Source organism: Arachis ipaensis, chromosome B10 (genome assembly GCF_059453495.1).
Source record: "Arachis ipaensis isolate K30076 ecotype BB chromosome B10, ASM5945349v1, whole genome shotgun sequence".
NCBI lineage: Eukaryota > Viridiplantae > Streptophyta > Magnoliopsida > Fabales > Fabaceae > Arachis > Arachis ipaensis.
The window spans coordinates 53,726,876-53,738,493 of NC_142435.1; the positions used below are offsets into that span (position 1 = coordinate 53,726,876).

At 39.2% G+C, this 11,618-nt stretch overlaps 1 non-coding gene across 1 annotated transcript; it reads left to right on the top strand.

The window, feature by feature from the left end:
• The first annotated feature begins 3,544 nt into the window (after window positions 1-3,544).
• LOC148580070 (small nucleolar RNA R71) lies at window positions 3,545-3,652 on the top strand. Its single transcript, XR_015895636.1, has one exon. It is a non-coding gene; the product is annotated as a small nucleolar RNA R71 (small nucleolar RNA).
• The last annotated feature ends 7,966 nt before the right edge of the window (window positions 3,653-11,618 follow it).

Consider the following 11,618-nt stretch of genomic DNA (forward strand, 5'->3'; position numbering starts at 1 on the left):
GCTCCATCCTTTTCTTAGTGATGGGCTTCTCTTCCTCAATGGGAATGTCTCCTTCTATGAAAGCTCCAGCTAAGTAACATATATGGCAAATAAGATGAGGGAAAGCTAGCCTTGCCAAGGGGGAGGGCTTTTCGGCTATTTTGTAGAGTTCAAGGGAGATGACTTCATGAACTTCTACTTCCTCACCAATCATGATGCTATGAATCATGATGGCCCGATCCACAGTAACTTCAGATCGGTTCCTAGTGGGGATGATGGAGCGTTGGATGAACTCCAACCATCCTCTAGCCACAGGCTTGAGGTCCAGTCTTCTAAGTTGAACCGGTTTACCTTTTGAGTCAATCTTCCATTGAGCTCCTTCCACACATATGTCCGTGAGGACTTGGTCTAACCTTTGATCAAAATTGACCCTTCTAATGTAGGGGCGTGCATCTCCTTGCATCATAGGCAAGTCAAACGCCAACCTCACATTTTCCGGACTAAAATCTAAGTATTTTCCCCGAACCATGGTGAGATAATTCTTTGGGTTTGGGTTCTTACTTTGATCATGGTTCTTAGTGATCCATGCATTGGCATAGAACTCTTGAACCATTAGGATGCCGACTTGTTGGATGGGTTTGTTAGAACTTTCCAACCTCTTCTTTGGATTTCTTGTCGGATCTCCGGATACTCATTTCTCTTGAGCTTGAAAGGGACGTCGAGGATCACCTTCTTCTTGGCCACAACATTATAGAAGTGGTCTTGATGAGCTTTGGAGATGAATCTTTCCATCTCCCATGACTCGGAGGTGGAAGCTTTTGTCTTCCCTTTCCCTTTTCTAGAGGATTCTCCGGTCTTGGGTGCCATCAATGGTAATGGAAAAACAAAAAGCTTATGCTTTTACCACATCAAACTAAGAATATTGCTCGCCCTCGAGCAAGAGAAGAAAGAATAGATGAAGAAGAAGAAGAAAATATGGAGGAGAGGAGGGAGAGGTGTATTCGGCCAAGAAGGGGAAAAGAGGGTTGTGTTGTGTGAAAATGAGGAAGAATGGAGGGCTTTATATAGGGAGGGGAGGGGGGTTTAGTTTCAGCCATATAGGGTGGGTTTGGGTGGGAAATTGATTTTGAATTTTGAAGGTAGGTGAAGTTTATGAGGTAGGTTTATGGGGAAGAGTGGATGGATGTGAGTGGCGAAGTGGGGATAACGGTGAGAGATTGAGGTGATTGGTGAAGAGTTTTGGGAAAGAGTGTTTATTGGGAAGAGAGAATGAACATTGAGAAGAGGGAAGAGAGTGAGTGGTGGTAGGTAGGGATCCCGTGGGGTCCACAGATGCTGAGTTGATCCTGTGGGGTCTACAGATCCTGAGGTGTCAAGGATTTGCATCCCTGCACCAATTAGGCATGTAAAATGCCTTTGCATGCAATTCTGGCATTTAAACGCCGAATTGATGCTTGTTCTGGGCGTTCAGCGCCCAGATGCAGCATGTTTCTGGCGTTGAACGCCAGTTTTATGCTTGTTTCTGGCGTTCAGCGCCAGCTTTCCTCAGTGTGCATTCCTGGCGTCTGAACGCCAGGATGCTGCTTGTTTTGGGCGTTCAACACCAGATCCATGCTCTGTTCTGGCGTTGAACGCCAGCCAGATGCTTCTTATTGGCGTTTAAACGCCAGTAAGCTCCTCCTCCAGGGTGTGCTATTTTTTTATGCTGTTCTTTTTTTTTCTTCAATTTTTTCAGTTATTTTTGTGACTCCACATGATCATGAACCTATGAAGACATATAACTAATAAAAAATATAATTAAATAAAAATTGGGTTGCCTCCCAACAAGCGCTTCTTTAATGTCAATAGCTTGACAGTGGGCTCTCATGGAGCCTCACAGATGTTCAGAGCATTATTGAGACTTCCCAACACCAAACTTAGAGTTTGGATATGGGAGTTCAACACCAAACTTAGAGTTTGGTTGTGGCCTCCCAACACCAAACTTAGAGTTTGACTGTGGGGGCTCTGGTTGACTCTATTTTGAGAGAAGCTTACTGTGCCTCTTTTCCATGTTTACAGAAGGATGTCCTTGAGTTTTAAACTCAAGGGAGTCCTCATTCAATTGAAGGACTAGTTCACCTCTGTTAACATCAATCACAGCTCTTGTTGTGGCTAGGACGGGTCTTCCAAGGATGATGGATTCATCCTCATCCTTCCCAGTATCTAGGATTATGAAATCAGCAGGGATGTAAAGGCCTTCAACCTTTACTAATATGTCCTCTACTTGTCCATAAGCCTGTTTTCTGGAATTGTCTGCCATCTCTAATGAGATTTTAGTAGCTTGTACCTCAAAGATTCCCAGTTTCTCCAATACAGAGAGTGGCATGAGGTTTATTCCTGACACAAGATCACATAGAGCCTTCTCAAAGGTCATGGTGCCGATGGTACAAGGTATTAGGAACTTTCCAGGATCCTATTTCTTCTGAGGCAATCTCAGTTGATCCAATGCATTTAGTTCATTGGTGAACAGGGGAGGTTCATCTCCCCAAGTCTCATTACCAAATAAATTGGCATTCAACTTCATGATTGCACCAAGGAACTTGGCAACTTGCTCTTCAATAACATCCTTATTCTCTTCAGAAGAAGAATACTAATCAGAGCTCATGAAGGGCGTAAGGAGGTTCAATGGAATCTCTATGGTCTCTAGATGAGACTCAGAGTCCTTTGGTTCCTCAGAGGGAAACTCCTTATTGATCACTGGACGTCCCAGGAGGTCTTCCTCCTTGGGATTCACGTCCTTCTCCTCTCTCGTAGGTTCGGCCATGATGGTCAATTCAATGGCCTTGCACTCTCCTTTTGGATTCTCTTCTGTATTGCTTGGGAGAGTACTAGGAGGGGTTTCAGTGATTCTTTTACTCAGCTGGCCCACTTGTGCCTCCAAATTTCTAATGGAGGACCTTATTTCATTCATGAAACTCACAGTGGCCTTAGATAGATCAGAGACTAAGTTTGCTAAATTAGAGGTATTTTGTTCAGAGTTCTCTGTCTGTTGCAGAGTGGCTGATGGAAAAGGCTTGATATTGATAAACCTGTTTCTTCCACCATTATTAAAGCCTTGTTGAGGCTTCTGTTGATCCTTCCATGAGAGATTTGGGTGATTTCTCCATGAGGGATTATAGGTGTTTCCATATGGTTCACCCATATAATTCACCTCTGCTATTGCAGGGTTTACAGGATCATAAGCTTCTTCTTCAGAAGATGCCTCTTGAGTACTGTTGGATGCAGCTTGCATTCCATTCAGACTCTGAGAAATCATATTGACTTGCTGAGTCAATATTTTATTCTGGGCCAATATGGCATTCAGAGTATCAATTTCAAGAACTCCCTTCTTCTGAGGCGTCCCATTACTCACAGAATTCCTCTTAGAAGTGTACATGAACTAGTTATTAGCAACCATGTCAATGAGTTCTTGAGCTTCTGCAGGCGTTTTCTTTAGGTGAATGGATCCACCTGCAGAAGTATCCAATGACATCTTAGCTAATTCAGACAGACCATCATAGAATATATCCAGGATGGTCCATTCTGAAAGCATGTCAGAAGGACACTTTTTGGTCTGTTGCTTGTATCTCTCCCAAGCTTCATAGAGGGGTTCACCTTCCTTCTGTCTGAAGGTTTGAACATCCACTCTAAGCTTACTCAGCTTTTGAGGAGGAAAGAACTTGGCTAAGAAAGCCGTGACCAGCTTATCCCAAGAGTTCAGGCTATCTTTGGGTTGAGAGTCCAACCACACTCTAGCTCTGTCTCTTACAGCAAATGGGAAAAGCATGAGCCTGTAGACTTCAGGATCTACTCTATTAGTCTTAACAGTATCAGAGATCTGCAAGAATTCAGTTAAGAACTGAAAAGGATCTTCAGATGGAAGTCCATGAAACTTGCAGTTTGGTTGCATCAGAGAAACTAATTGAGGTTTCAGCTCAAAATTGTTTGCTCCAATGGTGGGGATGGAGATGCTTCTTCCATGTAAATTGGAATTAGGTGCAGTAAAGTCACCAAGCATCCTCCTTGCATTATTATTATTTTCGGCTGCCATCTCCTCTTCCTGTTCGAAAATTTCTGTAAGGTTATCTCTGGATTGTTGTATTTTAGCTTCTCTTAGTTTCCTCTTCAGAGACCTTTTAGGTTCAGGGTCTGCTTCAACAAGAATGTTCTTGTCCTTGCTCCTGCTCATATGAAAAAGAGGGAACAGAAAAATAATAATAATAGGGATCCTTTTTACCCAGGTATAGAGGTTCCCCTGTGTGAGTAGAAGAAGAAAAGAATGTAATGTAAAGAAGGGAAGAAGAGAAAATTCAAACACAGATGGCAGAGGGGGTTCGAATTTGGGTGATATGAAGTGTTAGTATATGAATAAATAAATAGAAGGAGATGAGAGAGAAGGAGTTTCGAAAATTAAAAATTAAAATTTAAAGTTAAATTTTGAAAATAGTTTTTGAAAAAGATTAGTAATTTTCGAAAATTAGGAATGAAATAAAATTAAAATTAAAAATTGAAAACAATTAATTAATTAAAAAGAATTTTTGAAAAAGAGGGAGGTATTTTCGAAAATTAGAGAGGGTTACTTAGTTAGGTAGTTTTGAAAGAGATAAGAAACAAACAAAAAGTTAATTAGTTAGTTGAAACAAATTTTGAAAATCAATTTTTAAAAGATAAGAAGATAAGAAGTTAGAAAAGATATTTTAAAATCAATTTTTTTAAAAAAGATATGTTTTAAAAAGATATGATTAAAAAGATATGAAAAAAAAGATAAGATAAGAAGATATTTTTGAAAAGATATGATTGAAATTAGTTTTGAAAAAGATTTGATTTTTAAAATCACAATTAATGACTTGACCCACAAGAAATCACAAGATATGATTCTAGAACTTAAAGTTTGAATCTTTCTTAACAAGTAAGTAACAAACTTGAAATTTTTGAATCAAAACATTAATTGTTGATGATATTTTCGAAAATATGATGTAAAATTAAGAAAAATATTTTTGAAAAATATTTTTGAAATTTTCGAAAATAAATAAGAAAAATGAAAAAGATTTAATTTTTGAAAAAGATTTTGAAAAAGATAAGATTTTTAAATTGAAAATTTGATTTGACTCATAAGAAACAATTGAATTTTAAAAATTTTTGAAAAAGTCAATCCAAATTTTCGAAATTTATGAGAGAAAAAAGGAAAGATATTTTTTTTATTTTTGAATTTTTAATGATGAAAGAGAAAAACACAAAATTGACTCAATGCATGAAAATTTTGGATCAAAACATGTGATGAACGCAAGAATGCTATGAATGTCAAGATGAACACCAAGAACACTTTGAAGATCATGATGAACATCAAGAACATATTTTTGAAAATTTTTATATGCAAAGAAAACATGCAAGACACTAAACTTAAAAATTTTTCATGTATAGACACTATGAATGCAAGAATGCATATGAAAAACAAGAAAAGACACAAAACAAGAAAATATGAAGATCAAACAAGAAGACTAGCCAAGAACAACTTGAAGATCATGAAGAACACTATGAATGCATGAATTTTCGAAAAATGCATAAAAAATTTTAGAAAAAATGCAATTGATACCAAACTTAAAAATTGACTCAAGACTCAAACAAGAAACACAAAATATTTTTGATTTTTATGATTTTATGATTTTTTTTAGATTTTTCGAAAATTAATGTGAAAAAGAAAAATAAGGATTCCAAAATTTTTTAATATGAATTCCAAGAATCTTGTGCTCTTTAGTCTAAAGCTCCAATCTGAGGGTTAGACATGGCTTAATAGCCAGCCAAGCTTTAGAAGATACAAATTAAGCATACAACAGCTGAAACTTCATCCAAATTCATATACTTACAAGTGGAAGCCTCAGTCTAAAAGAATTAGACATGGCTTTACAGCCAGCCAGGCTTCTATATGCTTCATGAAACACTAGAATCCATTCTTAAAAATTTTGAATAATTTTCGAAAACAAAAGGAAAAATTTTTTTGAAATATTTTTGAAGAAATATTTTTGAAAATAAAACAAAAAGAAAATTACCTAATCTGAGCAACAAGATGAACCGTCAGTTGTCCAAACTCGAACAATCCCCAACAACGGCGCCAAAAACTTGGTATGCGAAATTGTTACTGACGTTGTAAAATTTGTTGTTCGTTCTCTCCCTGGTAATGGCGCCAATAACTGGTGCACAATACCATGGTCCAAACATAACTTCACAACTTCGCACAACTAACCAGCAAGTGCACTGGGTCGTCCAAGTAATAAAACCTTACGTGAGTAATGGTCGATCCCACGGAGATTGTCGGTATAAAGCAAGCTATGGTCACCTTGTAAATCTCAGTCAGGCAGATATCAAATAGTTATGGAGTTTTCGAAAATAAATAATAAATAAATAGAAAATAAAGATAGAAACACTTATGTAATTCATTGGTGGGAGTTTCAGATAAGCGTATAGAGATACTTTCGTTCTTCTGAACTTTTGCTTTCCTGCTGTCTTCATCCAATCAGTCCTACCCCTTTCCATGGTAAGCTTTCTGTAAGGGCATCATCATTGTCAATGGTTACATCCCATCCTCTTGTGAAAAAGGTCCAAATGCTCTGTGACAGCACGGCTAATCATCTGAGGTTCTCGGTCATACTGGAATAGGATTCACCCTCCTTTTGCGTCTGTCACTACGCCCAGCACTTGCGAGTTTGAAGTTCGTCACAGTCATTCAATCCCTGAATCCTACTCGGAATACCACAGACAAGGTTTAGACTTTCCGGACTCTCATGAATGCCACCATCAATCTAGCTTATACCACGAAGATTCTGATTAAGAGATCCAAGAGATATTCATTCAATCTAAGGTGGAACGGAAGTGGTTGTCAGGCACGCGTTCGTGGGGGAATGATGATGATCGTCACGTTCATCACATTCATGTTGGAGTACGAATGAATATCTTAGAAGCGGAATAAGTTGAATTGAATAAAAAACAGTAGTACTTTGCATTAATTCATGAGGAACAGTAGAGCTCTACACCTTAATCTATGGAGTGTAGAAACTCTACTGTTAAAAATACATAAGTGAAAGGTTCAGGAATGGCCGAATGGCCAGCCCCCCAACGTGATCAATATGATCCGAAGATGAACTAAAAATCATAAGATGTCTAATACAATAGTAAAAAGTCCTATTTATACTAAACTAGTTACTAGGGTTTACAGAAGTAAGTAATTGATGCATAAATCCACTTCCGGGACCTACTTGGTGTGTGCCTGGGCTGAGCTTGAAGTTTACACGTACAGAGGCTTTCTTCTGGAGTTGAACGCCAAGTTGTAACATGTTTTTGGCGTTCAACTCTGGTTCGTGACGTGTTTCTGGCGTTTAACTCTAGACTACAGCGTAGAACTGGAGTTCAACGCCCTTTTGCGTCATCTAAACTCGGCCAAAGTATAGACTATTATATATTGATGGAAAGCCCTGGATGTCCACTTTCCAAATCAATTGGAAGCGCGCCAGTTTGAGTTCTGTAGCTTCAGAAAATCCACGTTGAGTGCAGGGAGGTCAGAATCCAACAGCATCAGGAGTCCTTCTTCTACCTCTGAATCTGATTTTTGCTCAAGTCCCTCAATTTCAGCCAGAAAATACCTGAAATTACAGAAAAATACACAAACTCATAGTAAAGTCCAGAAATGTGAATTTAACATAAAAACTAATGAAAACATCCCTAAAAGTAACCAGATTCTACTAAAAACATACTAAAAACAATGCCAAATAGCGTATAAATTATCCGCTCATCACCTAACTTTGGGGCAGATATGGCAAATTATATGCGTTGAGAAGCCCCGGATGTTAGCTTTCAAATGCAACTAAAACCGCATCGTTTGGACCTCTGTAGCTCAAGTTATGGTCATTTGAGTGCCAGGAGGTCAGGCTGGACAGGTTTAGCAGTTCCTTCAGTTTCCTGTATTCCTTCCATTTTTGCATGCTTCCTTTCCATCCTCTGAGCCATTCTTGCCCTGTAATCTCTAAAATCACTTAACACACATATCAAGGCATCTAATGGTAATAAGAGAGGATTAAACATAGGGAACTTAAGGCCAAAGAAGCATGTTTTCAATCAAAGCACATAATTAGGAAGGCAAATGTAAAACCATACAAATAGTATGAATAAGTGGGTAAAGAGTTGATAAAAACCACTCAATTGAGCACAAGATAAACCATGAAATAGTGGTTTATCAGAGGGCTTTGAGCGGCAAGCATTTAATTTCGGATTTTCTTTATCTACTTAGTGGTCTTGGCTATCATTTCAGGCCGTAACAAGCTTTTCTCCCCAGCTTCATACCAGCATATCGGAGATTGACACTTCTTCCCATATAGAGCCTCATACGGAGCCATCTCGATGCTCACATGGTAGCTGTAATTATATGCAAACTCCACTAGTGGCATATATTGATCCTGGCTCGCCGGCTTGTCCAAAATACAAGCCCTCAGCATATCCTCCGAGGTTTGGATTGTCCTCTCTGACTGACCATCAATTTGAGGATAATACGCAGTGCTCAATCTTAACTGAGTTCCAAATTCTCACTGGAAAGATCCCCAGAACCTTGAGGTGAAACGAGTATCTCTGTCGAATATAATGATGGTAGGCACGCCATGCAATCTCACAACATCTTTAATATAAAAATGTGCTAGCCCCTCCAATGTACAACTCGTCCGAATGGGTAGAAAGTGAGCCGGCATTGTCAGTCGATCCACAATTACCCAAACAGCGTCATATCCAGCTCGAGTTCTTGGTAAACACGATACAAAGTCCATTGCAATACTCTCCCATTTCCATTGCAAAATTTCTGAGGGTTGAAGGGTTCTTGATGGTTTCTGATGTTCAATTTTAACTTTCTGACAAGTTAAACACTTGCATACATGCAACGCTACGTCATTCTTCATTCCCGGCCACCAGAACATTGCTTTTAGATCGTGATACTTCTTAGTACTTTCCGGGTGAATATAGAATCCGCTTTTGTGCGCCTCCTTTAAGATATCCCGTCACAAGGTTCCAACATCCGGTACAATGATCCTACCGTTAAATCTCCATAATCCGTCTTTGTCCAATGATACTCTCTACTGCATTCCTTGCTCAATAGCCGGCAACACCTTCTGCAATTCTTTATCGTCTTGCTGAGCTTTTTCGATCTCGAACATAAAATCACTCAAAATTTGCAATTGACTTAGGCACAGAGTTCCGGATACTTCTTGGAAACCCAAGTTCGGGCTCTTGAATGCCTTTAGCAATCCCTCTTCTCAAAGCATCATCCAAGCAACAAACAATGATTTTCGGCTTAGGGCATCTTCCACAACATTTTCTTTTCCCGGGTGGTAGCTCAATTCGAAGTCATCATCCTTTAATAGCTCCATCCACCTCCTCTAACACTTATTCAGTTCTTTCTGATCAAAAAAGTACTTTAAGCTTTAGTGATCTGAGAAAACTTGAAACTTGACACCATAGAGATAATTTCTCCAAACCTTTAGGGCAAACACAATGGTAGCAAGCTCTAAATCATGAGTCGGGTAATTTATCTCGTGCGGCCTTAACTGCCGTGAGGCGTATGCCACGACATTACGGTGCTGCATCAGCACGCATCCCAAACACTTCAATGATGCGTCACAGTACACATCAAACGATTCATTTGGCTCAGGCAACACCAATACATGTGCAATGGTCAACTTCTGCTTCAATGCTTGAAAACTTTCCTCACATTCAGAAGTCCAAACAAATAGTGCATCTTTTCTAGTCAGCTTAGTCAAAGGCAAAGCGAGTTGCGAAAATATTTTGATGAACCTTCGGTAATAACCCGTCAAACCAAGAAAACTCCTAATCTCGGTCACAGAAGTTGGTCGCCCCCAATCCATTACCACCTCAACTTTAGCAGGATCCACAGCAATCCTTTGTTGACTTACCACATGACCAAGAAACTTCTCCTCAATTTTCCAAAATTTGCATTTAGATAACTTGGCATACAATTTTCTCTCCTTCAAGATTTGTAACACATTCCGCAAGTGATTGATGCCAGGGCATTTTGGCCAGTTTCACTGACCTTTTCTTTACTGTTTTTAAGGTAGTTTCATGCATTTTCTTAGAAAATAAGCTAGTTTTTGGTAGATATTCACTTACATCTTGATTCAAGCATACATTGTGCACTTTACATGATTTCATGAGAATTTTGCATGAATTATATGACAAATTAGAGGATGCATGTCTCATGATTTAGATTAGAACTTTGATGCACTTTATTGTTTGATTTCAGGACAAAGAAAGAAAGGAAGAACCACGTTAGCAGCCACGTTAGTCTAACTAACGTGACCACTAACGTGGAATGGGAGCTATCTTGCAACGTTAATGAGAAAAGTAATCGCCAATAACGCCCTTGAAGCCATCATAACCCACGTTAAGAGTCACGTTAACTAAGTTAACATGAACTCTAACGTGGAAGAAAGAAAATGGAGCCAACATTAGTGACACTTACCTTTGTCACTAACGTTGGACCAAGCTCATAAGTGGCCACGTTAAGAGCCACGTTAACTTAGTTAACGTGGACTCTAACGTTAAGAAGCAAAAGAGAAGCCAATGTTAGTAACATTCACCTTTGTCACTAATGTTGGCCAAGCCTCCATAAGCCACGTTAACTCCCACGTTAACTTAGTTAACGTGGAAGCTAACGTGGAGAGAGCAATTGATAGCCAACGTTAGTGACACTTACCTTTGTCACTAACGTTGGGGTGAACCACCAAGAGCCACCATGAGCAACATTAACTCCCACGTTAACTTAGTTAATGTGGAAGCTAACGTGGATAAAGAGATGATGAGCCAATGTTAGTGACACTCACCTTTGTCACTAACGTTGGAGATGGCTAGCATGACTACGTTAGAAGCCACGTTAACTTAGTTAACATGGACTCTAACGTGGGAAATAGGGGCACATTGGAACGTTAGTGACAAAGGTAAGTGTCACTAACGTTCTCGAAGGATTGGCATTACTACGTTAGAAGCCACGTTAACCGAGTTAACGTGGATGCTAACGTAGGGACAAGGGAGGACTGTCCAGGTTATTGGGAAAGGTAAGTCCCAATAACGTGTGCGAAGGACCAAGAGGCAACGTTAGTGGTCACGTTAGTGCCACTAACGTTGAAGTCAACGTGATCATATTTTGGTTAGGAACGTTAGTGAAAAAGGTAATTGTCACTAACGTTCTCGAACCCACACTTTCACTTAACGTTGACACCACTAACGTCCTAAGCCAAAGTCTCTGCCCACTTTAGCTTTTCTCTCAGCAAGCAAAGCTAAGCCCAAGGAAAAGGATAACTGCTTCAAACTCAAGATCCAGAGGCCCATACCCAGGACTTGAAGAGCCAACTAGAAGATCAGAAGAGTAGTATATATAGGAGTAACTTTGAATTAGTTTGGGGAGTTGGAAACTTTAGGGGGCCTTTGGCATAGAACTACTCTCTATATTTTACTTTCTCTACACTTCTAGTTTTACTTTCATCATGTATTCTTCATCTTTGTTTTCATATTCCAGAGCTATGAACATTAAATCCCTTTCATTGGGTTAGGAAGCTTTGTTGTAATTTGATGGA